Source organism: Geotrypetes seraphini, chromosome 9, assembly GCF_902459505.1.
Source record: "Geotrypetes seraphini chromosome 9, aGeoSer1.1, whole genome shotgun sequence".
NCBI classification, from domain to species: Eukaryota; Metazoa; Chordata; class Amphibia; order Gymnophiona; family Dermophiidae; genus Geotrypetes; species Geotrypetes seraphini.
This window is the reverse complement of record NC_047092.1, coordinates 169,546,705-169,573,844: the sequence shown is the minus strand read 5'-3', so window position 1 is coordinate 169,573,844 and position 27,140 is coordinate 169,546,705. Positions and strand designations below refer to the sequence as shown.

Sequence of the window (27,140 nt, the reverse complement as noted above, 5' to 3'; positions counted from 1 at the left end):
TTTATAATTTTAGGTAGAAACATAGAAACATAGAAAGATGACGGCAGAAAAGGGCTATAGCCCATCAAGTCTGCCCACTATACTGTCCCACCCCATTAAGTCAGAGTGCTGCTCGACCCACGTAGAGATCCCACTGGATGTCCCATTTATTCTTAAAGTCGAGCACGCTAGTGGCCTTGATCACCTGCACCGGTAGTTTGTTCCAGTGATCCACCACCCTTTCTGTAAAGAAATACTTCCTGGTGTCACCACCAAATCTCCCTCCTCTGAGTTTGAGCGGGTGCCCCCTTGTGACTGAAGGTCCCTTAGGAAAGAATATGTCGTTTTCCACCTCGACACGACCTGTGACGTATTTAAATGTCTCAATCATGTCACCCCTTTCCCTGCGCTCCTCTAGAGAGTAGAGCTGCAACTTGCCCAGTCTTTCCTCATATGAGAGACCCTTGAGTCCGGAGACCATCCTAGTGGCCATTCGCTGGACTGACTCAGCTCGAAGTACATCTTTACGGTAATGTGGCCTCCAGAATTGCACACAGTACTCCAGATGAGGTCTCACCATGGTTCTGTACAGTGGCATTATGACTTCAGGTTTACGGCTGACGAAGCTTCTATTGATACATCCCATCATCCGCCTTGCCTTGGATGAGGCCTTCTCTACTTGTTTGGCAGCCTTCATGTCTGCACTGATGATTACTCTCAAGTCCCGTTCTTCTGAGGTCGTAGCTAGTGTTTCTCCATTCAAGGTGTATGTTCTGCATGGATTTCTGCTGCCGAGATGCATCACCTTACACTTCTTTGCGTTGAAGCCCAGCTGCCATGTTGAGGACCAGTTTTCCAACTTGATCAGATCCTGCGCCATACCATCCATGAGATCGCTTTCATCTACTATATTACACAGTTTGGCGTCGTCGGCAAACAGCGCTACTTTTCCCTGAAGCCCTCGGGTCAAGTCCCTTATGAATATGTTAAAAAGGGATGGTCCCAGGACTGAGCCCTGCAGCACTCCGCTAGTCACTCCGCTAGGTAGCGCTTGTTGTAACCTGGAAGCCAGGACTTTCACAAAGATTTTGGCGTCCACATTTATCAAGGATAAAGGACGATAATTTTGAACAAGTAGCGGATCTTTATCTGGTTTTAATAGTACAATTGTTACCGCTTCCGTGATGGTACCTTTTGCAGTACCCTGTGCAACAAGATGAGTTAAACACTTGTCTTTGACTTAAGGGCTGCCGCGTGAGTGGACTGCTGGACACGATGGACCACTGGTCTGACCCATCAGTGGCAATTCTTATTTTCTTATGTTCTTATGTAATAGTATAGGAAGAAGTACATCTTGGAATGCAAAGTAAAACTCAACTGTGAGGCCATCAGGCCCTGGCAATTTACGCTTAGCCATGGATCGTAAAGTTGAGAATCTTATTATCTTCCTCATCCAACTTGGGACCATCCAGCTCATGAAGATAAGCATTTATAAATGTAAGATCCAGTGATTCCGTGGTGTATATAGATCTTTATAGAATGACTGAAAATGATCACAAATATCTTTGCTAGTCAGTGAGGTCTCATTTAAATCGTTCCTGATAGCAGGAATAGATGTCTTTTCCTTCTTTATTTTCAGATAAGTGGCTAGTTGGTGCCCAGCTTTATTAGTACTGTAGTTGCATAGTAATTTGCTGCTTGTAGGAAGATTTCTGATGAGGCAATAGTACTAAGCCTTACATTACAATTTCTGAATGAGATACTTAGGGAATGAAAAAAATCTTCTTGTCTGTGGAAAGAAGAGTAAACAATTGTTGTTTAGGGGAGAAGTTATGTAGCTGTGTTAGGGCCTTAAGTTGCATTATTAGCCTCTTAAAATGACTTAAAGGGCTCTAACACTGCTTGTCTTGCCCTAGAAACATAGAAACATAGAAAGATGTCGGCAGAAAAGGGCTATAGCCCATCAAGTCTGCCCACTCTACTGACCCATCCCCTTAAGTCTGTGCCCTAATGACCCAATTCCTTAACTCGACCCTCGTAGGGATCCTACGTAGGTGTCCCATTTATTCTTAAAGTCAGGCACGCTGGTGGCTTCGACCACCTGCACTGGAAGCTTGTTCCAGTGATCTACCACTCTTTCCGTGAAGAAATACTTCCTGGTGTCGCCATGAAGTTTCCCGCCTCTGAGTTTGAGCGGATGCCCTCTTGTGGCCCTACTGCTGTGATATCTAGTTCACCGCAGGCTACATAGTAATGAGATGTAAAATATGGAAAGGCATGTAAGCCAGCTGATTACTATGTAAAAACTAGAACAAGACTTGCGTTATTTCTTTGTCATCAGTTTCATACAAAGCATCTCCTCTGTGCCATCCCTAGAATTACTAATGTTGTATTTCAGAAAAGAGGGGCAAATCATCCCTTCAGACAGACCCCCAGGTATCTTGGACACATTTTGTAAGGAGGTCAATGCCTTGCCCTATTGTAATTCTAATGGTTGGAGAACTGATGTCAAGACTTTCAACTATTACTGCAGAAATTGTTTTAATTGATTTGGCCTCATCTTTGATGTCATCTGTAATACGAGTGCTCTGACTATATCCCAAGTGAGTAATGATGGCCTCCTTTTAATTACAGCACCTGATCATCTGTTCCAAATCTTATGAAGCCATTTTTTGATTCCCATGCACATCCGAAAGATTGGATGGATGAAGAAAACATTTATTCCAACTGGAAAATTTACCTTTTTTTTTTGGCCGCATATTATACTTACAAATTATAACAGGGTACAACTGTGTCCCTTCTGCCAAACAACAGTGAAATGATATATTTTAAAAAATTGTATTGATTTTATATAAAAAGTTTTATCTCCAAGGCTTGGAACGGTCCGATAGCTAGGCAAGTGAAAACCCATCTGCATGTTATCCATGTTGCTGATAATGCTAAGTTCATAATTATGAGTTTATGTGATTTGATCATATAAATTTTGTCATATAAATTTTTCTTTGTTATTTTATGGCATTTTTGTATATGCTTTGATTATTTGAAGTGCACTTAAATGAATATCCATTTTGCTATCACTTTAGAATGCTTATTCAAATCATTTTCAAGGGTTGTGAATGGGGGGGGGGTAGTTCTGCATTCCAAACTTTTTATATTTTGGTATCATTCTGCTTTATTCTCTCACTAATCTTGTACCTTTTTATTACTACTACTAATTATTATTTATATAGCACTGAAAGGCATACACAGCCCTGTACATTTTGACATTTATAGACCGTCCCTGCTCGGAAGAGCTTACAATCTAACTTGGACAGACAGACATGACATATAGGGTTGGGGGATTAAGAACCCAAGGTGAGAGGAGTTAGGAGTCCGAAAGTACTCTCAAAGAGGTGGGCTTTTAACTGGGCCTTCAACACTGCCTGAGACAGAGCCCGCTGTAGGGATTTGGGCAGCTTGAATTCTTTGTTTTCCATAGAATTACTAGTTTTTTCTTCTCTTTGTGTCACTTTTTTTTTTTAAACTTTATTTAGTTTTTAATGCCAACAAAAAGTGCAATACAATTTACATACAAATAATAACGATCAAATAAGCACTTATAAACAATCAGAAACTATACAAAAAATAAAATTCCCTCCCCCATCCAACATTACCATCAGGAATAATACGAAAACAAAAGATATACCCCCCTCCCTCTCCCCCCCCCGATGTTGGATGTTAGGGAGCTTAAGGTAACACTTCCCAGCCGTATTCGCGTAGTTTTTCAATGACGAGTAGAGAGCTTCATCTTCCCCACGACCAAAAAAATTTCAACGAGCTCAATCAAAAGTCAAAAAATGATGATTTTTGCTTATGATCATGAAGGGCATCATCATCACAGACAAAGTTCCATGTGGAAGAAGTGTCACAGCAGTGTATTATCGTGATTTTTTTTGCAAAATATGCACAGAAAAATGCACAAAACCTGACTTCAGTTGCTGTTGACTGGGCCACTCATTCTTCACGACAATGCTCGCCCGCACATAGGGAATGTCGTCATTGATAAACTACGTGAATACGGCTGGGAGTTGTTACCTCATGTTCCCTACAGTCCAGACATAAGTCCACCAGACTTCGACCTTTTTCCAAAGTTGAAACAACCTATGCGTGGACATTGTTTTGCATCTCTGGAAGAGCTTTCTTCCGTCGGTACCCGAGCCATTCGGCAACTGAACAAAACGGTGTCTTGGATGGAATAATGAAGCTTCCCAGATGTTGGGACTTGGTCATTGCAAAGCAGGGAGACTATAATGAAGAAATACTTGAAAAAAAAAATAATAGTGTGCATTATTTATGAAATAACCCTCGTATTTTCTTTATGGATACTTATCTTTTGCCACATTTTCGTCACGTCATGCTTCTTTGCTACGTTTTTTCATTCGTATACTTTTGGTCACACACCTCAGCGTCATATTTCCCCCCCTGCATGGCACTCTTCACACAAGCAACTGTGTCGCTCATTTTCACCATTGCAAGTGTTCACCATTGATATAGCACATTCTTTATACTTCATGGTTTATATTTCAAAACATTACATTCTTTCTTATGACCCCTGAGGAAGAAGTATTCTTCGAAACACGGACCGTGTCGGGTCCAATACGCTTTACATCAAGAACCAATCTATGGATTAGTTTTATTTTTATATTCTTATTGTTATTAATGTTGATTTTAAAATTTATTGACATATTTTTAATTGAATAAAATCTCCTGCACCTTGTACTTTTCCTGCAGTTTTGTTTTTACAATCAGGCCTGTACCTAAAACGTGCTTTACACAAATCCAGGAAATTGTGTGATATACTGAAATATATCTTGATTAGACAAGTCAAGTGCTAATAAATTTTTGAAATGCTTAAATGCTTTTTGCATGAAGAACCCATAGATCTTTGCAGGCTATGACAACATTGTAAAAATGATCAGGTTTCCTTATTACTAACCTGCACTAAAATGATGAAACTTAAATAACAGATATAGCTAGCATATCAGACTGAAATGAATGAACTCAGAGGAAGATTTTATTATTGGAATGTCCCTGAGCCATACGTACATTCTAAGGCCAGCTGAGATGCTATCAATTACCTAATTAACTGGCAGTGAAGCCATGTAATTGATATTAAACTTGGAAGAATTCTCCACTATAGGCATGTTTATAGTATTTTTGTCTGTCCATTCCTTATCTTATGGGCCTGCAGTCATAGTGCTTATGCTAGTTTATCAACCATGTACACTTATATAGGACAAATCACTTGTGTTTAGTTATCATCTTTCATTGCTAATATAAAGTTTCAAGTTTTAAGTTTCAAGTTTTATTGTTTTTAATATACCGACCATCAACGTGTATCTGGCCGGTTTACGATGCTAAAAAAAATAAAATAAAAGGTAAAATAGTAATTGTATATGTATGGGGGGGAGTGAACATTAAAAAGACGATAAATAAGAGCTTACATGAATTTGAGTGTAATAAAGGAAAGGAAGTACATTAGTAAAACAAAATTTAAAAGAAAAGGGAGGAGGGGGGAGGATATGACATCAGGGATGGGGGTCGCTTCGTAAAAGCAGTTGAGATAATTTTTCTGGCTTTAGGGAAGGGGGTACTTAGAGATTATGATATGCATCTTGAAATAGGAAAGTTTTTAGTTTGGACTTGAATTTGGCGAGAAGATTTTCATGACGGAGTTGAGGTGGCATGGCGTTCCATAAGGTTGGAGCAACTATAGAGAAGTTAGTTTTCCTAGTGTAGTAGAATTCTTTGATGGAAGGAATAGCCAGTAAGTTTTGATCTGCTGATCTAAGTGTTTAAGAAGAGCAGAGAGGGATGATAAGTTTGTCGAGAAAAGATGGAAGACGTGAGAGTTTAATTTTGAAAACCAGCATTAAGGTTTTATAAGTGATACGGTGCGTGAAAGACTAATTGGGCCTAAATAAAGCTTATTTTTGGAACACACATGCTAACTTAAGTTGAAAACGCCATTTTAAAAAATTAAAAAGCGTTTTAAAGGATAAATGTAGGCATCTGGGTTGAAAAACTTGCACTGGTTACCCATACAACAAAGAGTGCAGTTTAAGATTTGAGCGACTATCCGTCAGACATTTGTACCATGTTTCTCCAAAGATATTACAGGAACTCTTTGAAATTTATAAACCGAAAAGAGATCTTGGATCTGTAAATGAGTAGAAATTAAGGCCCCCCTTTTACGAAGGCAGGTTTTAGCACGCACGTAGATGTAATGCATCCATCCATAGACTTATAATGGGCGTGTTAAAAATTTAGCGTGCGTAGATTTAGCACGCGCTAAAACAGCTAACGCGCCTTTGTAAAAGGGGGCCTAAGAATGGAGGGCAAGATGTTGATTACGCACGTTAGGATTGGAGCATCAGTGATGTCCATGGCCGGTGTAAAACTCTGAAATGCCCTGCCTGGTATTCTACGATTCTGTACTGGGAGGATAAATTGTAAGAAAATGCTGAAAACGCAATTATTTGCTAATGCTTTTCTATGCTAAGGCTTTTTCCATTTGAAAATATCTTCTTTAGAATATTCTGCGTTTCAAAATTTTTAGACCTTGATTCGTTACTGACTTGGGGTATTTGACATCTTATATGGAGAGGGGGGGGAGATGTTAATGAAGTTATCTATTTATGTCCATGTTATATGTATGGAAACTGCAGGGAACGCGAGATATTATGTATGAACATAATATAAGAACATAAGATAAGCAATGCCTCCACTGGGTCAGACCTGAGGTCCATCTTGCCCAGCAGTCCGCTCACGCGGCGGCCCAACAGGTCCAAGACCTGTGTAATAATCCTCTATCTATACCCCTCTATCCCCTTTTCCAGCAGGAAATTATCCAATCCTTTCTTGAACCTCAGTACCGTACTCTGCCCTATTACGTCCTCTGGAAGCGCATTCCAGATGTCCACGACACGTTGGGTAAAGAAGAACTTCCTTGCATTCGTTTTGAATCTGTCCCCTTTCAATTTTTCTGAATGACCTCTTGTTCTTTTATTATTTGAAAGTTTGAAGAATCTGTTCCTCTCCACTCTCTCTATGCTCTTCATGATCCTGTAAGTCTCTATCATATCCCCTCTAAGTCTCTTCTCCAGGGAAAAGAGACCCAGTTTCTCCAATCTCTCAGCGTAAGAAAGGTTTCCCATCCCATTAATCAGACGTGTCGCTCTCCTCTGAACTCTCTCGAGTAACGCCATGTCCTTTTTAAGGTATGGCGACCAATATTGGACGCAGTACTCCAGGTGCGGACGCACCATCACCCGATACAACGGCAGGATGACTTCTTTCGTCCTGGTTGTAATACTCTGCTTGATTATACCTAGCATTCTATTCGCTCTCTTAGCAGCCGCTCTGCACTGTGCCGTCGGCTTCATTGTATGTGATATGTAAACTGCATAGTTGTATGTGGTATATACATTTTTTAATAAATAAATAAATCTACTTGGCACCTTAAAAATTGGCACCTGCATCATGCCTCCAGAGGAGCTTTTATGATGCCTTTCACCACTTTTGGGCATGGCTAACATCGGAAGTGGCATTAGGCATCAGAAAGCGCCTTCTTAGGCAGAATTCACATAAAAGATAGACGCCACAAATGTAGGCCTGCGTGTCCGGTGCCCACCTTTTCCGAAACCGCAGTTCTGTAAACGACGCCCAGTGCATGATTGACATGGGATCGGCGGCCATTTTAAAGGCACCGTTTATAGAATCCGGGCCTAAGTGGCTGTACTTCAAGCTGTCTTTGAACCGAGTTATAATAAGCAAAAATAAACACAGCATGGCCAGCAAACTTAGAAGTATTGTTTCACTCTAACTGCTTTCAGTAAAAGGCCTTGTTATCTCGTGATTGGTATTAGATGGTGAACATAAATCGTGTGGCTTGTTCTCCACACTCATGGCTAAGGAAAGCACTGAGAAAGGAAAATCAATTGAACTAGCAGGTAACAAATGACCAGACCTACACAGCCACACAAGATGGGGGGAAATAAAGTTGTAGATATATATTACTTGGAAACACAGTAGTGACTTTCTTCCAGTCTTGGAATTGCCTTCCATACTCTAACACCTAGTGCTGTCTGGCTTGAAACTACCAAACCTACCAAAGCTATAAGTACAAAGAGAGTAAATTAGTTTATCACATCATATTTTTGACTCGCTTTGCGTGCGTGTGTGTTACTAGAATAATAAATAAAGTCAGAAGGCATAAAAACGTACCGTGATTTTTATTCATTCCTCACTATAATCATACAACCTTGATTAAAACTAAACAATTTGGTTTAGATGAATCTTCATCAGATGCCCTTTTAATGCCACACATTTGTTTTTTGGGAAACATTCTTTTCCGTGAATATTAAATGCTAAACAGATGTCCCGTGGAGCAGGTTTCACTCTGATCGCTTTATATTTGCCCAACATACGAACAGCAAAAACAAAGCACCCAGCTTTCGGTTCTAAGTCGATTCATTCCAGCTAAACAGAAATCAAATCTGAAGCATCTAAAAATACGGTTCATAGACAAAACCGCCAAAGACAAAGGCGTGCGCCGACAACTTAGCACAAGATGGAAGTGCGCGCTGAACAAAAAGAGTATTTTTAGGGACTCAGACGGGGAGTTTTGTTGGGGAACCCCCCCCACTTTACTTAATACAGATCGTGGCGGCATTGTGGGGGGTTTGGGGGGTTGTAACCTCCCTTATTATACTGGAAACAACTGTTTCCCTGTTTTTAGGGAAAAAGTGAAGTTTTCAGTAAAATGTGGGGGTTACAACTCCCCAACCCCCCCCCCAATGCCTCCCCAATGCGGCACGATCTGTATAAAATAAAGTGTGGGGGGGTCCCCCCCATACACCCCTGTCGGAGCCCTTTAAAACAGTCATTTTCTTCGGCGCGCGCCTTTGTCACGGCGCGCTTTTGACCTGACACCAAAAATACATACAAATCCGCTTAACATTGTTATCTTAAAATAGAAAACTATAGAAAACTGCTTGATCTGATTTTTTTTTCCAAAGTAGGGATTAAAAAACAGAAAGCCAATCATTATTAATTAATGCTGGGTTTTACTAAACAGTGCTAGAGGTTTTTAGCGCGGGCTGGCGAGGTAAATGCTCCGACGCTCATAGATTTCCTGTGGTACATCGTTAGTCTGACATCTCTGCTGGTAGTGAAACTACCGACGGCATAGCTTTCAGCCTCACAGATGCGCGCAAGCCACAGTGGCACGAGAAGCCCATGTACCGCGTCTGGAGATTTATAAATTAGGGATCCTTTTTCTAGGTTGCATTAAGCATTAATGCGTGCTGCTGCGGGGTGTGCTCAGATGCTCAGGCTTGAACAGAATAAAATCCGGCAGGGTATTCTGGAGTGAAGTTTATTCATGGCCTAGTTCTATAAATGGTGCCTAGTGACGCCTGTCTCCTAGGTGCAGTTGTCGATCAACCACTAGGCACTGTTTACAGAATTGCACCCAATGACGCCTACCTCAGCTCAGGCATCACTAGACATACCCCCTCTTATGCAAAGGTGCGCTATGCTTTTTAGTGCACGCTAAATATTAGCGTGCGCTAAACATGTGCTAAACGCTAACGTCTGCATGTTATCCTATGGACGCGTTAGCGGTTAGCGCTCGCATTGATTTAGCGTGCGTTAAACATGCACTAAAACGCTTAGCGCACCTTTGTAAAAGAGGGCCATAGTAATATATAGTAACATAGTAAATGACGGCAGGTAAAAAGACCTGAATGGTCCATCCAGTCTGCCCATAAGTTATACCCATTAAAAAAAATACATGATTAGATTAACTTGTCTTGTCTTTGATATTTCTGGGCCATAGACTGTAAAGTCTGGTATTGTCCTAGGTTCCAAATGCTGAAGTTACCATCTAATCAAGCCATTGTGACATCACTGCTGAGGTTGGCTCTTAGGCATTGGTGGAAGAGGCATTATGACATCACAATCTCAGCTCTGGAATGTTGCTACTCTTTGGGTTTCTGCCAGGTAACATAGTAACATAGTAAATGACGGCAGATAAAGACCTGAACAGTCCATCCAGTCTGCCCATTAATTATATCCATTAAAAATACATGATTAAATTAACTTGTCTCTTCTTTGACATTTCTGGGCCATAGACTGTAAAGTCTGGTATTATCCAAGGTTCCAAATGCTGAGGTTGCTTTCCAAGCTCATTCCAGCCTATTCAACCATCCCGTTGTTTGCAGGATATCTACTGTAAAGTCTAGCCAGTAACATCCTCATGTTCCATATTAGTGGAGTTCCCATTAATACCCACCTCAGCCCATCCTACACCGAATCACCATATACGGGACAGAGACCGTGCAAGTCTGTCCAGTACCGGCCTTCGTTCTTTAATTTACATGCTTCTTTTTCTAATTAGAGATCCTCTATTTTTATCCCACGCTTTTTTGAATTCCATCACTGTTTTCCTCTCCACGACGTCCCTTGGGAGGGCATTCAAAGCGTCTACCACCCTCTCCATGAAGAATTTCCTAACATTGATCCTAAGTCTTCCTCCCAGTGGCCTCAAATTTTGATCATGTTACACCCCTTTTGGAAAACGCCCACTGGTTGCCAATTCCCCATAGGATAACCTTTAAGTTAGCACTCTTGACATTTAAAATCCAGCAGTCAAAACAACCTTCTTTCCTCGATAGACTGTTGACAGCCCATGCCCCATTAAGAACACTCAGATCCACTGAACAAAACCTTTTGTCTATCCCCTCTCTAAATTACATAAATACAAGAAGAGCCGAGATCTTTTCTATAACCGCGCTGCAAACCTGGAATCACCTCCCATCTTACTTAAGAGAAGAAACACAATTAGATACATTTACAAGCATTCTTAAAAGTTTTCTACTCAAAGATGCCTTTCAGAATTAATCTCCGAAAAGTGGGAGATCCTTTAGATCTTTTTATTATGCAATTGCAATCCTAGACAGGCCCTTAATATTTTGAAGCTAGCCTTTTAAGGCTATTGACTTTATTGATTTTACCCTTATTGTTTACTTTCCTATCAAAAAATTTGGAGTTCTTCCCCTCTCCCCTTTTTTTCCGGTGAATATTTGTCTTAGTAATGTCTATATGTTTTTCGCCTGTTTGTTTTTACTATTATTTTTTTATTGTACATCGCTTCGAAATCATTTATAAGCGTTTTATCAAATTTTTAATAAAACTTGGAATTATGCCATCTAGTTTTACCATTTTTTCTTCTCTGGAAAAGATTTGATTGTATACCTGATATATTTGATACCTTTCTATTGTTAGATACCAGTATATTAGATATGGTGCCCGAGTCATACCACACCTATTCTGTGTCCCTAACCATGCCAACTTTCAGGTAGGCGTTGTTAGGTGCCAGTAGGTGTCTTGACTTACTCCCTCTTCTACAAAGCCGCGTGGCAACAGCCCCAAAGCCCTTTAAATCTCTATGGGCTTCAGGGCCGTTACCACACAACTTTGTAGAAGAGGGGAGTTAGGCATTAGTAGACACCACTTTGAGTTCCATATTTAACTCTTAATGAATTGTTTTTACATTTTAAAAATGAGTTCTTAATGGCGCGGTCAATTACCACACCAAGGGGTCCTTTTACTAAGACGCACTAGCCATTTTAACGTGCGCTAAATGCTATTGCGTCCATCCTCTATAATAAAACTCTAAGTGCGCATGTGCACTTAGGGTTTGTGATCCCTGCCATCATGCTGTGTGCCTTCCTGACGAACTCGATTTCCGGCGCGTGGGGCAGCTTGTGACGGCGGTGGCGGATTGACTCCTGCGCTGCCTGGACGCCTCTTCTCACCCGCAGACCAGCAAACGCAGAAGCCGTGGGGCATTTTCTAGGCTGGCCCACTTTGATAATGCAAGGTGGGCTGGCCTAGCAAAAGCTCCGAGGCTGCCCGGGCTAGCGGATGCTGGACAGGGGAAGCAAGGAAAGGAGAAGGCCTACTTCTGGACAGGGGGAGCAGGGAAGAGGTGCTGCTAGACAGGGGGGAGGTAAAATGAAGGGAGAAGGGCTGTTGCTGGACAGGGGGAGCAGGGAAGCGGTGCTGCTGGACACAGGGGAGGTAAAAGGAAGGGAGAAAGGCTGCTGCTGGACAGGGGGAGCAGTGAGGAGTGTTGTTGGATGGGGGGAGGTAAAACAAAGGGATAAGGGCTGTTGCTGGACAGGGGGATCAGAGAAGAGGTGCTGCTGGACACGGGGGAGGTAAAAGGAAGGGAGAAGGGCTTCTGCTGGACAGGGGGAGTAGGCAAGGGGTGGTGGTGGACAGCCGAGGAAAGTGAAAGACAGAAAGAAAGACAGACAGAAAGCGGCCAAGGAGAGAGAGAAAGAAAGAAAAGAAAAAAAAAAGACAGACACACACATCCATTCTAGCATCCGTTAATGGAACGGGCTTAAAGACTAGTAGAATATAATGGACACGTTAGCGTTTAGCACGTACTAAGATGGCTAACACTCCTTAGCAAAAGGACCCCCAATTGAGCTCATTAATCAATTCTGAGCTCCATGTGGAACTCAGCTGAGCATCCCCACCAGCACCTAAGTTAGGCACCCTTTATAGAATCTGGCCCACAGAGTCCGCCATACAGATCCAGGATCCCGTTTAAAGGTTTGAAAGGGTTTCATACCTTTTGGGAAATGTTATAACTGAACCATGATAAAACATAACTTACAAGTAGCTGTTAGTTTTGTTATTGAAATGTCATAATATGGCGGCTTATTTGATATCAGTAAGAATATGTAAAGTGCAAATGTCAATTTTATTTTTATCCAGAAAAAGGAAGCTTTAGCTGATATACTTACCTGGTCATTAATAATGCACCGTAAAGAAAACATAAAAGGTCAAGTTTTTTGTTCTTCTAGGTTTGCATGTGCTCCCAGACCCACCTGACAAAAATCTAAAACAGGGGCAGTGCTCTGATTTCATTTAAATTTAATCCAACACAGAAAGAATCCTCTGTGTGCCCCGTATGAAAACAAAACAAAACACAGAGACGTTTAAACAAAGTGACACAGCTCATCTGCGGATCAACTGAAAATGACAGCTCAGTCAAACAGACGTATTTGGAGAATTTTCCACGGGGCTGTTCTAGCTCCAGCCAAACCAAATTTGTTTAATGTATGTCTAACTTGCCGCTTGGAACCTTTGGCATGCTGCGGGATGGATGATGACTTTCGCAGATAAACATCTCTTTAAGTGGATGTGCTGGCCCATTAAAGTGTTAGCATAGCATCGGCCTGCTTGGTGGATGCTTTTGGAAAATAGTGGCAAGGTGGCTCACTGGCTGGAGGACCTGGGAAGTGACTTCCATTTCAGAACTTCTGCTTCCTAGATCAGATGTGACTCGGAGTGCTGCAAAGGCAGCATTTACAGCAGGGGTGTCAAAGTCCCTGCTCGAGGGATGAAATCCAGTCGGGTTTTCAGGATTTCCCCTATGAATATGCATGAGATCTATTAGCATACAATGAAAGCAGTGCATGCAAACAGATCTCATGCATATTCATTGGGGAAATCTTGAAACACGACTGGATTGCGGCCCTCGAGGAGGGACTTTGACACCCCTGATTTACAGCTACCAGAGGAGATCATAGTAACATAGTAACACAGTAGATGACGGCAGATAAAGACCCGAATGGTCCATCCAGTCTGCCCAACCTGATTCAATTAAAAATTTTTTTTAATTTTAATTTTTTCTTCTTAGCTATTTCTGGGCAAGAATCCAAAGCTTTACCCTGTACTGTGCTTGGGTTCCAACTGCCGAAATCTCTGTTAAGACTTACTCCAGCCCATCTACACCCTCCTAGCCATTGAAGCCCTCCCCTGCCCATCCTCCACCAAACGGCCATATACAGACACAGACCGTGCAAGTCGGCCCAGTAACTGGCCTAGTTCAATATTTAATATTATTTTCTGATTCTAAATCTTCTGTGTTCATCCCACGCTTCTTTGAACTCAGTCACCGTTTTACTCTCCACCACCTCTCTCGGGAGCGCATTCCAGGCATCCACCACCCTCTCCGTAAAGTAGAATTTCCTAACATTGCCAACTACTACTACTACTACTACTTCCTATAGCAGTACTAGACAGACGCGGTGCCAGGGGCGTAGTGAGGGTGAGTGGCGTCCGGGGCAGTGGTGCCCCTCCCCCCAGCGATGCACGTGTGCCCCTTCTGCATATCTTTTTAACTTCGGCGCAAGCAACCACCAACTTACCGTCCGCGCTCACTCTGACATCACTTTTTTTAATAAACGATATTGCTGAAGGGTCGTCGGGTCAGATTTTCCTCTTTGCGGATGATACCAAAACCTGCCATAGAGTACACACGCCAGATGGTGTGAATAACATGAGGAAAGACCTGGCGAAGCTTGAAGAGTGGTCTGAAGTTTGGCAGCTAAAATGTAAGGCTAAGAAAAGCAAGGTAGAAACATAGAAAGACGACGGCAGATAAGGGCTACAGCCCATCAAGTCTGCCCACACCATTGACCCACCCTTATAAGTCTACTGGCCCCCTTAACTCTACTGACCTGCTCTATTAAGTCAATATCCTAGCGACCCTATTCATTGGTATGACCCTCGCAGTGATCTCACATAGGTATCCCATTTATTCTTGAAGTCTGGGATACTGCGGGCCTCGATCACCTGTACTGGAAGCTTGTTCCAATGCTCTATCATTTTGAGCTGCAAAAACCCGATGGAACGGTACTGATTAGGGAGTGAAGAGCTTATGGGCACGACAGAAGAGCGGGACTTGGGTGTGAACCGGGCAATAATTTGTCACCTCAGATACAGACAGTGAATCACTCTTCAAGATAGGAGGCACTCCTAGAGCAGGGGTCCTCGAGACACATCCAGCTAGTCAGATTTTTGGGGGTATTCTCAATGAATAGACATGAGATAGATTTGCATACAATGGCGGTGGTGCATGCAAATATATCTCATGTGTATAAATTATGAATATTTGGAAAACCAGACTGGCTTGGTGTGTCGCGAGGACTGAATTGAGAATCTCTGTTCTAGTTCATTGAGTACCTTGCCTAAAATCAAATATATTTCACAGTAAAATTTCCCTATCAAAATGAATTGTTAAAACTAACAAAAAAACCACCCAAAAATATGGGAAAATTTGTGAAAAAAATGAGAACTAATTGAATTTGACTTTCTTATGCCCATTCCTAGAAACTAAATAGGCCCCTTCCTCAGATATATAATTACTTGAAACCTGTACCACAATCAACAGTACCTCTGTTCTTTCTAGAGATCAAAAGTTCATATGGCAAACTACTTTTAGTCTTACTGCCTCAGCAAACATTTTGTGCTTCTTGAATTCTTCAGTCCTTCGGATTCAATTCTCTGAGTAATTCTCATCTTTGCCGGTTTGCTGTGGTTCCTTGTGTCTGTTTACGTATTGGACGGATAAAGGGGCTTTATGTCCTGGAAAAGCCTTGGAGGATTATGGAACAGCTCTAATGTGTTTCCTCATTTCTCAAAGAACTGAGCCCTGGTTAAAAGGAGGCCCACTATCCTGAGTGAGAAGGTCAAGAGGCTGGTGCTCAGAAGGGGGCCCATTGACTGCGAGCAGACAGGTTCCTGAAATTCTCAGCATCAAGTCTGGCTTCTAACCATTGCATCTGTGGCGCGTTATAATTAGCTCGATTTGGATCAGACGTATCTTATAGAGAGAGAGAAAAAAAAAAAGACTAAAAACAGAATCCTCCCCATTAAAAAAATGTGGCCCTCTGTTTTGTTCTGTGCCTGACAGTAGTGACTAATAGCCAATCACCCTGAAGCTTATCTGCTCTGTAATCATTGAGACCCAAATTCTGTAAGTGGCGTCTGATGTTAGGCTCCTATTTCGGAGGCGCCCAACTAGATAGGCGCCTGTCTAAACTGATTAACAAGCTCAATTAAGCTTTTTAATCAGCACTAATTGAAACTTAGGCATCTATCAAGAAAAGAGCGATTCTGCAATAAGGCACCTGTAAAAATTTAGGCGACCTTAAAAAAAATAGGCCCTATGCACGTCGGGCGTGGCTACGTGTTAGGCACCTTATTGCAGAATCGCTGCTCTTGAGCGTGCTTCAGCGCTCGGCTGGGCGCCTAACTTCTAGTTGTGCCTAGAGCTGGCCTATTTCTTGGGTGCCTCCAAAATAGGCACCGCTCAGCGTGATTCATTAAACAGCACCCGATTTTACTTGAATCGCGCTGAACAGCGCCTAATTAGGCGCTTCTTATAGAATTTGCCCTTATGTGTATTGACGCCCTGAGCACTGGAACAGCCAGCCTTTAAATTTTCTGTGTGTATAGACGTTACTGTCCTTCTGCTTGCTAACCCCCTCCTTTAAAAAGCCGTGCTAGCGTTTTTAGCACCGGCTATGGTGATAATAACTCCGACGTGAGCGTCAAGAGTTCTTACTGCCACGGCCAGCGCTAATGCGGCTTTGTAAAGGAGGGGGTAAGCTTCTTACAGACGTAGAACCTTAACAAACGGAGGCGGTAGTAACATGAGCCTTCATTCACAGTTATCTGGGGGGGTGGGGTGGGGGGGGGGAGTTTGACCATTTTGGAGCGATCCTCTCACTGAAAGGCTGCCTTTGTGTTCTCTTAAGGTAGCCATCGGTGTTTCCCTTCCTCATGAGGGGATGGGGCAGTGAATGTTGTGTCTTTTCATTCCCACGTCATGCCAGCACAGGGAGCAGATGCCAGATCTAGGAAGGATCTAGGAAGGAAAAATATTAGTTAAGGTCTGATGATGAATCAAAAGCCAATAAATGAAATAAGCCTACAAATAATTTGGCTGGTGGTTGGCATGATCTGAAGACTGTAGTTAAATGATAAACAAATAATTTATTACTTATAAGTTTAAATGAATTTCTAATGCCGCTGTGGGTTTTGTAATGCATATAATATTGACGGTGTCAAAAACAACACCATGCTATTGAGTTATACTAGATCTAGGAAAGGAAACATAGATTTAGTGCCTGGTAGTACATCAGGTAGGGCCAGTTTTAGATATGCTGGGGCCCAGGGCAGAAATTAAGGAGGGGGCCCCTGATCTTCTCTGCATGCTCCCCCCCCCGATATACTCACTTCCCATTACTATCACACATAAAACAACTTTAAATGACTTTCTTTACATACAAACACAGACAGACCTTTACCAAATACAGAACAAGGGATCACAAATAGAAATTGAACTGGGAACCCCATGAAACTAAGCTCCGCTAGTATTACAACACTGGAGAAATAAAACCCAGATATGTGCTTCTTTCTGTACTAAACATACAGGGATTCCAGGCCCAGGTCCCCCCAAAATTAGCCATTAAAAGCTCATTAAAAAACAAACAAACGATTAAGAGTTCCACATGGAACTTGGAGCATACCTAGTGACACCTACCTGAAAAGTGGGCGTGGTTAGGGGGCACAGAATAGGCGTGGCATGACTTAGGTGTCTCTAGGCATCTGTGTTAGACGCCGGTAAATTAGACTAGGAAAACCCTGGCCTAATATTCTGACGTCTAACATTAAGAGACCTAACGACATCTAAGTTGAGTTAGGCGCTAGGTACGATTCTATAAACAACACCTAATGGTTGATTGAAAACCGCATTGACCTAGATGCCGTCAGGCGCCGTTTATAGAATCAGGCCCCAAGGAGCGCCTTTATTCTGTCCGACTATGTCTAGTTATGTCCGACTATGTCATTTAATTTATCGGGATATTGAACCCAAATTTCACTATCTGGTCTAAAGTTAATTGAGCAACGTTAGTTGGTTAATTCTAGAACTGCTTTTGATTGGCTTGAACTGTCTATAGAAATTTTGGTCAACCTAAAAAAAAAAAAAAGGTAGTTCAATGAAGATCTGAAAGACAAATGTGCTCTGTATTTCTCTCTTTTAGAAAGATGTGATCAATTACGGAAACTAGCTTGCTAAACTACTTGTAATTTTCCAAAAATGTTTATGATTGCAGCAGAGTCTCAGTAACATATGAAGCGGCATAAATATTTTTTGCAAAAGATGATAGCATTGCAACTAGAAATATAACGAGTTGGGTTGTGAGGGCACAACAGGGTCGACGCTTCTTTTGGCATTGCGTAGAAGAGAATATTTATGTGTTATACTTGTACAATGTGAAGAACCAGTTTTTTGACAATACATGTCCTCACTGAAAGATGGGATTTGGTGCTGATCATATTTGGCAGATACAGTAAGGTCATTTTGAAACATTTGCACATGTAAATACGTAGTGATATTCACATGTATAGTTTGACTATATGCATAAATGGCAGTTTCGGAAAGACATTATGTACATGTATAGATCCTTAGGCTACATAGATTTCTAGTGGATATGATCTAGGTATGAATATACATTTCCTATTTTACATTGTCAATCCATGTATATATACAAAAATTTCTGTGTAGCAGTGGCGTAGCTATGGGTGTGCCTGGGTGAGCACAGGCCCATGCAGCAGTGACACCATACTGTCTTCTCCCCTCTCTCCCCTAGAGTATTCCAGGATCTGCCCTCCTGTCTCTCAAGCCTGTCCCTCCCTGGTATACCTTACATGCGGTCCTCAGTGCCTGCAGGGATTTCCTTTTGCTGCCAGCCCCAGCCTTTTATGGCTTCCCTCTGCCAGATCCCACTATCGCTGACATCACTTCCTGTTTCCTGTCTGGTAGGTTGCAGCAGAGGGAAGCCTTCGGGGCCAGGGCCGGCAGCAAAAGTGAACCACTGAAGACACCGTGGACGCATGTAAGGTACACTGGGGAGGGACGGGCTTGAGAGAGAGGAGAGCAGATGCCGGCTTACAGCACTGGTGTAGGCTTTAGCAGCTGTTCCGAGGCACACCTAGATTTGGAAAAAGTGCTCATTTTGGCCAGGGGAAGAATAATCCCTAATCTCCTGTTTTTTGCTTTCTGCCTCTAATATGAAAACAGCCCTTTGTTGACATTGCATGTTAATTGCCATTACCTCTATGCCAAGGTTTGTAAAATTAACAATTATAAGTGCTGTCATTTATACCTGGAAGTTATAAAAATTGTCTCTTCCACCCATGGAGGTAATTCTCAATAGATCATCTAATGTTAGGCACCAGGATGTTGCATAGCGGGTATGGATTCTGTAATGGCAGTTGTGCCCCGTTCATGTGTTTAAGTCCGTATTTACGTACCTAATTTAGGTGTGAGCATTTTGTCTGGCTTAAATGCACATGCCGAAGTGTAACAACCAAAAAGAGTCCTCAATGAATCATCGTCCTTGGTGACGCGTTTGGTTATTAAGAATCCCTGGTGTGTTGGGTATCATGCCTAACGTAGGCACATAAATGCTAGTATTCCATAACCCCTGAGGCTAACTGCCTTACATGCCCCTGACCCACCCATTCCCCTTCCAGATCCATGCTTCCTTGGAATTCTGGGCTCTGGAATTTGATCTGCAGCTTGCATAATACACACTAAAGGCAGTTATATATGTATCTGATAATTAATGTCAATTAGAGCCAACTAACACCAGCCAACAGTTGGTTGCTAAGGCAATAAGCATCTAATTAATCTATTATGTTATGGCATGCAGCTAATCTTATTCTATAGGTTTTGTGCACAAATTTGCACCCTACTCAACAATTTGGACATGGAAATTTCTAGAATGGAGTGGGGGTGGGAAGCTTTTCTTCGTTGTGCCCCATGGCTGCCCCTGAACATGCTGGCAAGTGCACTTGTACTGCCAATGCCCTTCCGTGTATTATACACAAAGCTCCATTTCCAGCGGAGCCTTTTGTGAAACATCAGCAAAATTGAGCATCTCCGGACCTGGATGTCTCCAGTTCCTAAATCAAAGGCCTGTGGGAAATGGGGCTTAAAGTGACTCAGAAAAACATGAAAGCAACTACAAAGTGCAACGTATAACTTCCAAAAACAAGAAATGTTTTTTGTCGTGAATTCATTTAACTTGCCACCTTTCCTGAACTGCATTTCTTTCGCTGCCACTTATGAATAGCAATTATGGATTCAGAACTTGGCACCTCACAGCTGCCAACAAATATTTATGAACATATGCTGTGTGATGTCCTGGCAGAACCGTTATCCGTACTCTTCAATCTCTCTCTAAGTACGGGGAGAGTCCCCTTGGTCTGGAAAACAGCTAACGTCGTTCCACTGCACAAAAAGGGTTGCAGGGCAGAGGCTGCGAATTACAGACCGGTGAGTCTCACATCAATATTGTATAAACTCATGGAAACACTAATCAAACGTAAATTAGACACGATCCTGAACGAGGAGAATCTACAGGATCCCAGTCAACATGGATTCACCAGGGGTAGGTCCTGCCAATCCAATCTCGTCAGTTTCTTCGACTGGGTAACAAAAAAGCTGGACGGGAGAATCCCTGGACGTCGTGTACCTAGACTTCAGTAAAGCTTTTGATAGTGTCCCACACCGTAGGCTGTTGAGCAAGATGAAATCAATGGGGTAGGGAGAAACACTAACTGCATGGGTCAATGATTGGCTGAGTGGTAGACTTCAGAGGGTGGTGGTTAACGGTACCCTCTCTAAAACGTCGGAAGTGACCAGTGGAGTACCGCAGGGCTCAGTCTTGGGTCCGCCCCTTTTCAACTTATTTTGTCATTTTAATTTCGAGAGCACAAAGCTGAATCTGAATTGTTTTGCAGCAGGTGCGCTTGGCCACTGGAAGATTTGCGCAAACTTAAAAAAAAAAAAAAAAATCCGCATTAAAAATATAGGAAGCAAATTAAGTTCAAAAATCCATAGATTGGAGCAATGGTCACAATCAGTAATGGTATGGGGGAGGAAATCGCCTCAAACTTTCTGTGCAGTACTGGCACTTGCAAATACTATCACTGGTTGTGATTTAACCACCCTATAGTTTTGCCTGCTCCAATTGCTGTAAAGCACATTTCATTGGCATTGAAAAAAGTGCATCACGCAATATATTCGCTCCATAAGACGCACCCTTATTTCCACCCACTTTTGTGGGGAAAAAGTACATCTTCTGGAGTGATAAATATGGTAAAAACCAAAAAGAAGTGGGAAAGGGACACAAAGTCAAACTACTATGAGGACAATCAATTTATTAAAACATCATATATCAACTTAATACATATATCATGTACATAAAAGAGGCAGGCATAAAATAATCCTTTTAAAAAAAACAAACAAGCTGGACCCCAACACGGTCTGTGTTTTGGCTAAGGCAGCCTTTTTCACGGGTGTATATAATAGAAGCCTATAAAAACAGAACAGCAAAGGGGATAGATTCCGTACAAACGTAAGGAAGTTCTTCTTCACCCAGAGAGTGATAGAAAACTGGAACGCTCTTCCGGAGTCAGTCATAGGGGAAAACACCCTCCAGGGATTCAAGACAAAGTTAGACAAGTTCCTGCTGAACCAGAACGTACGCAGGTAGGGCTAGACTCAGTTAGGGCGCTGGTCTTTGACCCAAGGGCCGCCGCGTGAGTGGACTGCTGGGCACGATGGACCACTGGTCTGACCCAGCAGCGGCAATTGTTATGTTCTTTTTTTTTTTTTTTTTATAATTCTTTATTGATTTTTAAACAAGAACAGTGTTATATAAATAAAAGAACAGTATATTATTGCATTCAGTCATAACACTAATATCTATATAGATAACAGAACTATCCTTCAATAATGACATTATTTTGCATATAGTAATAACATAAGAACCAAGTAAATAATATAATATGAAACCAAGTTACCTAAAATATCATTATCAATATTTCCTCCCAACCCGCCAACCCCCCACCCTCCCTGGATGTGTAAAGATAAATAAACCAAGGAAAAAGTAAGACAAAATACAGTATTATATTTGTACAAATGTAGTCAATGGGCACCAAATTTTGTTGAATATTCCACTAAGTCCCCTACACTCCGCATTAATTCGTTCATATTTGTTCTTATAAGATGAACCATAAACATAAGATATATGATATTCTAATAAATTGATTGTCTTCACAGTAGCTTGACTTTGTGTCCTTTCCCCACTTCCTTTTGATTGAAAAAAGTGCACCACAGTCACCCCCCTTTTACTAAGCCATGGTAGAGGTTTCTACTGCAGCCCGGAGTGCTAATGGCTGCGTCGGAGCATTTTGCATTCTGAGCCACAGTAGAAATCTCTGCCATGGCTTAGCAAAAGAGAGCCTGAGTTAAATAGCGGAGCCTATCTGACGTCCGAAGGTCCTGTTGCTGATGAAGGCCAGTGTTCTGCGAATCTTTATCGCTGTTTCAGAGAAACCAGCAATGCAGAGAGAACGATTCGGTGCAACGTGACACTCACAGGTGGATGAGAGCTTCCTGTTTCCCCTGAAGCAGTGAGGAAGAATCGCGAAACACTGGCCTCTGTCAGCAACGGAAAGTCCGAGGCCTTCTCCTCTCCCATACTACTAGTGATTGTGACCATAGCTCCAAACTATGGATTCTTGAACTTAATTTGGTTCCTGTAAATTTTTTTGAATGGGGATTTGTTCGTACAGTCTGTGTGGATTTATGTTCCCCGTTTCCTGGTTTCCCCCCCCCCCCCGTTATTATAATAATAATAATAACTTTATTCTTATATACCGCCAACAATCTTGCGACTTCTAGGCGGTTTACAATGAAGAGAAACTGTACAGACAGCGAATTACAGAGTATAGCATTGAACATCTAGTGATAGTAACAGGAGAGTTACAGGGTCTGTGTATTACATGGTTTCACAATGAGTAGCATTATTCAGTCGACGGTATTCAGAGCATAAGTAGGAGAAGAGAAAGGAGATTGCGCTTTGAGTTACAAAGGTGCAAGGCTGCGAAGGTGAAAAAGATAACATAAGATGTTGATGAGAAGTAAGTTGTTAACTTGGTACATTTGAACGAAGGACGGGCACCAGTGGGAAAAACTGGTAACAATTAAAGATAGAAATTTTGGCAGAAGAGGGTAGACGGACTCCTTGGGATGGGAGGAGGCTCCGATTTTAGGGGAGAAGTCTGGTTAGGTTATAAATTTCTTAAACAATGTGGTTTTTAGTTCTTTCCTAAAGATACTATATGATTCACTATATGATTATGGGTTCACTGGAAGATTTGCCCAGAAAGCTACTGAACAATCGCTAGTTGCAGTCTAAAAAGCTACACTCCTGAAAGGCTCTAGTTTGGAGGCGCTGCTAACTTTTGTCATTTTTTTTTTTTTTTAATGTTTAGTATTGTATGGAGTCAGGATGACAGAATGGTTGAGCCGTAGCATGCTGCTGCACTGGTTTATGCATGTACCTTGGGAACAGCAATCCATTTGCTTGAACTCCCTCTTCCGCTGGACAGACATAATTCTGCCTTTGATTCTGAGCTTTTTGCTATAAGAATGGCTTTCTCTTGTACTGCAGCAAGGGAAAAGGCAGCTTGCATTAAATCAGCAGCAGGAATATGGTTTATGACATTGCTCCAGAATGCACTGATAAATCTGAGCATGTATAATCAGAAAGTTTAAAGCCTGCATAAATGATGTGTCTCCCGATTCCCAGCAAACTTTGAATTTCGAAGGCATCGGTGATTTTTTTTATGGTAGCTAATTACCTTTTTAATCTTTGCGCCTTAGTTAGAACATAAAAATAATCTAGTCGCCTATTTATAGAGCGATCATACTTTATTCTCTAATGGGGTAGATTCACTGACAAGAAGTAGCCTGCAGTTTGCGTTAACACGTGTGCTTTTGCCTTTTCTTACCAACCCGCAGTAAGCACTAACGCATTCTTATCGCGGGTTAAAATGCGCTACCACAGGGCGCACTTGAACATCCTGTGGTAGTTTTGGAATCGGTGTGTGTTCGCTACCCACACATTAAAAAAAATAAAAAATTTTTAGTGCTAGAGTCGTGTTTTGGGGCGGAGAGTCGGTGCAACTGTTCTAAGCAGTTTACACGTGGGCATTGATGTATGCGCACTAATTAGATGAGGAAGGACAATCTCTGCACAGGATCAATCGGCAAAAAACCCGGTTCCATCCAGAACCTGCCCCATTCCGCCCAAGTCACGCACCGTTCCACCCCAGTCTCGTCCTCCTCAACCTGTTCTCATGCTCGAAGCTGCATCGAGAGTGCATCTGCACATGCAATGATGTCACATGCATGCACGTGACATCACCACGTTGCATTCACGCATACACAGGTACCCTCCCGATGCGGTTCCAATTTGGAAGCTTTTCAAAACTTGGACAAAGTGCCGGGTTTTGAAAAGCCGTCCGGACGCCTGGACATGTCCTCTAAAAAGAGGACGTGTCTGGATAAATGTGGATGTCTGGTAACCCTATATAAACTGCTTCCATTGTATGCAAATAGATCTCCTGCATATTCATTGTGGAAATCTTCAAAACCTGATTGGGTTTTAGCCTTCAAGGACAAAGGTTGCCCTGGTAGGGATTTTCCATAGATTAGGTTGGCTGCTATTTGGATACACATAGAGACATGATGGCAGATAAAGGCCAAATGGCCCATACAGTCTGCTCATTTGCAGTAACCATTATCTCCTCCTCTCCCTATTGGCTAAGGCTCTTAACATTTGCATCTCTTCTTCCTATAGGCTAAGGCTTTGTGCACCTGCATTGTGATGTCATAGAGCTTTATGATTATAGAAACATTGTAACATGATGGCAGATAAAGGCCAAATGGCCCATCCACAGTAACCACTATCTCCTCCTCTCCCTATTGGCTAAGGCTCTTAACATTTGCATTTCTTCTTCCTATAGGCTAAGGCTCTTTACACCTGCATTGTGATGTCATAGAGCTTTATGATTATAGAAACATTGTAACATGATGGCAGATAAAGGCCAAATGGCCCATCCGCAGTAACCATTTTCTCCTCCTCTCCCTTTTGGCTAAGGCTCTTAACATTTGCATCTCCTCTTCCTATAGGCTAAGGCACTGTGCACCTGCATTGTGAGGTCATAGAGCTGCCCATCCACAGTATCCATTATCTCTTTCTCTCTCCGAGAGATCCCACGTGCCTATCCCAGGCCCTCTTGAATTCAGACACACTCTCTTCCGAGCGACTCTACAACCCTTTCCGTTAAAAAGTATTTCCTCAGATTACTCTGGAGCCTCTGAACTTCATCCTATGCCCTCTCATTCCAGAACTTCCTTTCAAATGAAAGAGACTCGACTCATGCATTTTTACATTACGTAGGTATTTAAACGTCTCTATCATATCTCCCTTCTCCCGCCTTTCCTCCAAAATATACATATTGAGATCTTATGACGAAGACCATACACCATTTTAGTAGCCTTCCTCTGGACCGACTCCATCCTTGGTTTACTATGTTTCTATATGTGTTGCTGTGTGGAAGGCATTACAAAGCACTGACATTCTCAATTAGCATATTAACTACCCTCCTCCCCTTTTTATCAAGCTGCGCTAGGGTTTTTTAGCGCTAGCCAGCGAGGTAAATGCTCCAGCGCTAATAGGAATTCTTTGAGCGTTGAAGCATTTACCGTGCCAGCTCGCGCTAAAAACCTCTAGCGCAGCTTGATAAAAAGAGCCCTTGGTAACTTAGATGGTGCCAGGCGAGAGAGTTAGATGGGACTTTGGTAACACATGACACTTACTGAAGTTTATTTAAGTATGGTTGTGGAACTGTAACTTTTCACTTCTTGTTAGCAGCAGAATAAAGGAGCCGCTCTGTTTCAAGGTCATCAAGTTACCCTTCCATAATTTATTCAAACAACCAGCGGGTCTTTGTTTATACATTTAACTGAATTAAGAGGGGCCAGACCCAATGTGCTCTGGGCTACATGCTCCACTGCCTCAGTGTTTCATTTAATTTGGAAAAATAAACATGAACTTACTCCTCTAGCTGAGGTCCACTATACTGGCTGAGATTTTGTGTTCACAAGGTATTTACTCGTCCCTAAGCAAATAAAACTTTGAGCAGAAAGATAATGTTTTTCAACTTTAGGGTTCTTAGAGACGCTACTCTCTTTAATGTTCTTTAAGGTGACCCTTAAACTGAACTTCCGCCCCAAATACTTCTTCTGGCTCTATCCTTATTACAGCCTGACTGGGGAAAGGATAAGATTTTTGTTTCTTAACCTACTGTTTGACTGTAGGATTATTTCCTGACAATAGGCAGAAATTGTGTCATTATTAAGTAACTAGTCTTATAACCCGTTACATTAACGGGTGTTAGAATATATGTGTGTGTGTCTGTCTTTATTTCTTTCTCTCTCTCTCTCCTTAGCCTGTTTCTGTATTTCTGTCTTTCTTTCTTTCTGTCTTTCTTTTTCCTCGGCTGTCCACCACCACCCCTTGCATGCTCCCCCTGCCTATTCTCCCTTCCTTTTACCTCCTCTGTGTTCACCACCACCCCTTCACTGCTCCCCTTATCCAGCAGCAGCCCTTCTCCCTTTGTTTTACCTCCCCCCTGTCCAGAAGCACCTCTTTCCTGCTCCCCCCTGTCCAGCAGTAGGCCTCCCTTCCTTTTTCTTCCCCCCATGTCCATCAGCACCTCTTCCCCTGTCCAGCAGCACCTCTTTCCTGCTCCCCCTTTCCAGCAGTAGGCCTCCCTTCCTTTCTCTTCCCCCCATGTCCACTTTCCTGCTCCCCCTGTCCAGCAGTAGGCCTCCCTTCATTTTCTTCCCCCCCATGTCCATCAGCACCTCTTTCCTGCTCCCTCTGTCCAGCAGTAGGCCTCCCTTCCTTTTTCTGCCCCCCCCTGTCCAGCAGCAACCCTTACCTCCGTTCGTCCTCCGACAGCCGCCTCAAGCTGCCTCGGCCTGCAGGCACCGACAGTCTCCGCGGCCTGCAGGCATCGACAGCGGGCTCAAAAGCAGAAGCGGAAGCAGAAGCGGAAGCAGAAGCGCTGAATAGCTGAAAGAGAGAGAGAAAAGTTTTCAGCGGCTGTCTGAGCAGCTGGTGCAGGCAGAGGGATCCCCATCTGCCAGTGCCCAGCACGGAGCAGCGTGTGGGACTCAGAGGAGTTCGCCCAGCACTGGCGAGCGGAGTTCGCGGGCGAGGAGGCTCCGGCGATGCAGCTGCTCTCCATGCGGGACATGGAAGTGGAGCTGGAGCGATGCAAGGGCAGCCTGCGGAGTCTGCAGCGAGAGCTGGCCG

The 27,140-nt window shown here is 42.6% G+C and overlaps 1 protein-coding gene across 3 annotated transcripts in view; it reads left to right on the top strand.

Moving 5' to 3' along the window:
* MECOM (MDS1 and EVI1 complex locus) overlaps window positions 1–27,140 on the top strand; it is a 759,237-nt gene that overhangs the window by 277,529 nt on the left and 454,568 nt on the right. The window lies entirely within an intron of this gene.